Consider the following 2,828-nt stretch of genomic DNA (forward strand, 5'->3'; position numbering starts at 1 on the left):
CCTAAGTTCTCCCACTTCGAGACTTAGCTGCAGTCAGGCACTCGCCTAAGTTTGAAAAATCCTACCGAGTGGAGAGCAGTCCTCCCACTCGGGGGCTTAGCTGCAGTCCAGTACTCGCCTAAGTTCTCCCACTTAGAGACTTAGCTACAGTCAGGCACTCGCCTAAGTTTGAAAAAATCCTACCGAGTGGAGAGCAATCCTCCCACTCGGGGGCTTAGCTGCAGCCCAGTGCTCGCCTAAGTGTTTTAAAATCCTACCGAGTGGAGAGCAAACCTCCCACTCGGGGGCTTAGCTGCAGCCCAGTGCTCGCCTAAGTACAGGACACAACCCAATCCGCAAGGACGACGAGGCGCAAGTCGACTACTACCTTCTCCTTCGGAGTTGCGCCGCAAATACAAGGTTATTCCGAGTGAAGATCGAGTTCCACTCGACGAATCAAACCATGAAGATATTCAATGAGAAATCAAGTTCAGATAAAGCCTAAAAGGTCCCAGACCTCAGATCAAAGTACTCGAGCCCTCGGCTCGACAGAGTTTAACGGTTACAAATCCACTCGGCATTCCGAGGAGGACTAGAAGGGGCGACGAACTCATCCAAGTCGATCCCGTCTGCAATACGAGTGACAGCAGCGATGAAAGTCTCCATGAAGTCTTGAAAGTTGTGCTTCCTGGTATTGGCAACTTGGATGGCGGCCAGCTTTTCTTCTTGCGCCTCCTTGCAATGGACGCGGACCAGAGACAGAGTGACACCAGCACCGCATCTAGCAGAAGATTTCTTCCATTCCGCCACTCGACCTGGGACTTCATTAAGTCGAGCCATCAGGGACTCGAGGTCGTTCTAAAGCGTCGTCCCAGGCCAGAGTGATGTGTCGATCCGCGACATCGCAACCTTTAGTCGAGCAAGATAGTCAACCATGCTGGCAATACGAGACTCCAGACGGAGCACGTTCATTGCAGCCTCGTCCTTCACAAGAGAGTTAGCAGGGTCCAAGCCTGGCTCCACTCGACTGGTCTCGTCTTCAAAGTTCTGACAGAATTCTGCAAACATGATTCAAGAATAAGACAGTGGCCCTACACAGACTTGGTAACTGCAAGATAGTTGGGGCAGAGTAATTACCTTCGAGCACGATGAACAGCTTCTTGGCGAGTCCACCGAGATAAGCCTCCAGATCGTTCCTCTTCCCCGCCAGCTCACCCGCCTTGTCATGCAGAGCCACGTTGTCGTTCTTCAGTCGGCTGACCTCCTGATTGGCTACCTCGAGAGCAGCTTTCAGTCCGGAGTTCTCCTGCTCAAGAGCTCCGACCGAAGCCATTTTCTCTTCAGCAAGCCTCGTTTTGTCCAAGACCTCCTTCTGTGCCTCTTCAAGATCTTGATCCTTCTTCTTCAGAGCTTCCTCCAGTTTATCTGCGGCGCGTCGAGTGAAATCAACATCAAGAATGGACAAGGAAGAAAAGCCACTCGTCAAGAATGGAGAACCTCACCAGCCATACCTTTTGCTTCTTCTTGCGCCTTCTTCAAATTCTCCTGAGCAAGCTTCAAGTTAAGGTTGAGCTGGATCTGCTGATTCTCCAACTCAGTATAGCGAGCTACAAGTTCGCAGGATTTCTGTAAAAAGAAAAATCAGTTGACAGACATCCAAGATAAGTTGCTTCCGAGTAACTAAGAGACAATGATGACGTTTCTAAGACCACAGCCGAATCAAAAGCATTCGACAGTAGTCTCGGGGACTACACCCAGTGGGTGCACTCAGCGTGCCCCCACTGTAAAAAAAAAGTCGACTGCCCGCAGTCGACCGGAGATAGTTCCATTCGACACGGCCTGACCAGACCGAGTGAAGAAATACAGCTACAACAACACAATATAAAGACTACAGTCGACTGCCAGCAGTCCACTGTAGTCTCGGGGACTACACCCAGTGGGTGCACTTAGCGTGCCCCCACTCATCCAAGACTTGGCAGACACACCCAGTGGGTGTACAGATACAAAGATCTTCGGAAAAGAGATTCTTCAAACAGCATATCGTAACAGACCAAGTGTTGAGTCGACTAACCTGGACGTTACTCTAAAGAGCCGAACTTGCGTCATAAGCTGCTTGGCTGGCCTCCCGAGCCACCTTCACTTGCTCCATCATGATCCCCGCCTAGCGTATAGCCTCTTTTGCAGCAGCCGCTTGGTCCTCAGGGACGGGGTACGCGGCAAAAAGCGAAGGCGGATCCGCAGACGACGTCGAGGGCCGCACACTCGTCAGAGGAATGGCGAAAGTCACAGAAGCCCGAGCGGGGTCACCACCATCCCGAGCTACGGCCTCAGACGCCGGAGCAGATTGGGGGGCCTTGTCAGCCGACGACCTCCTGTTCCTCCTCACTCTCAGCGTTTCGTTGTCGTCGTCATCCGGGAGGTCGATAACATGAGGAGGAGCTACAAGGAAAACATTCAATCGACCAGAGTTGCAATAAATGTTCAGTCGACTCAAAGCGGAACTTCAGTAATCGTACCAGGGTTGGAGGTAACATCATCCTCCATCTCTTGGTCGTCGCCCTTGGCGGAGATCTCAGAAGTAGCAGCGCTGCAAATCTCAAAAGTCAGTCAGTTGGCTCAATGAATCGACCAAGGATCTGTCCACAGTCGACAAAGGAAAGCAACTTTTGTTATTACCCAGAAATGGTAGGGACAGCCATCTTCATCTTGGGCAGAGCCTTGGGCGGCTTGGACGGCGTCGCGCGTGGGTGCTTGGGAGCCTTCCCAGTCGGCGTAGGAGAAGAGGTCCGAGGGCGTTTCGACGACTGCCCAACAGGAGCAGTCGCCTTGCCACGTTCCCGCGCTGGATC

The sequence above is a fragment of the Triticum dicoccoides genome, chromosome 3A (genome assembly GCF_002162155.2).
Source record: "Triticum dicoccoides isolate Atlit2015 ecotype Zavitan chromosome 3A, WEW_v2.0, whole genome shotgun sequence".
Classification (NCBI taxonomy): domain Eukaryota; kingdom Viridiplantae; phylum Streptophyta; class Magnoliopsida; order Poales; family Poaceae; genus Triticum; species Triticum dicoccoides.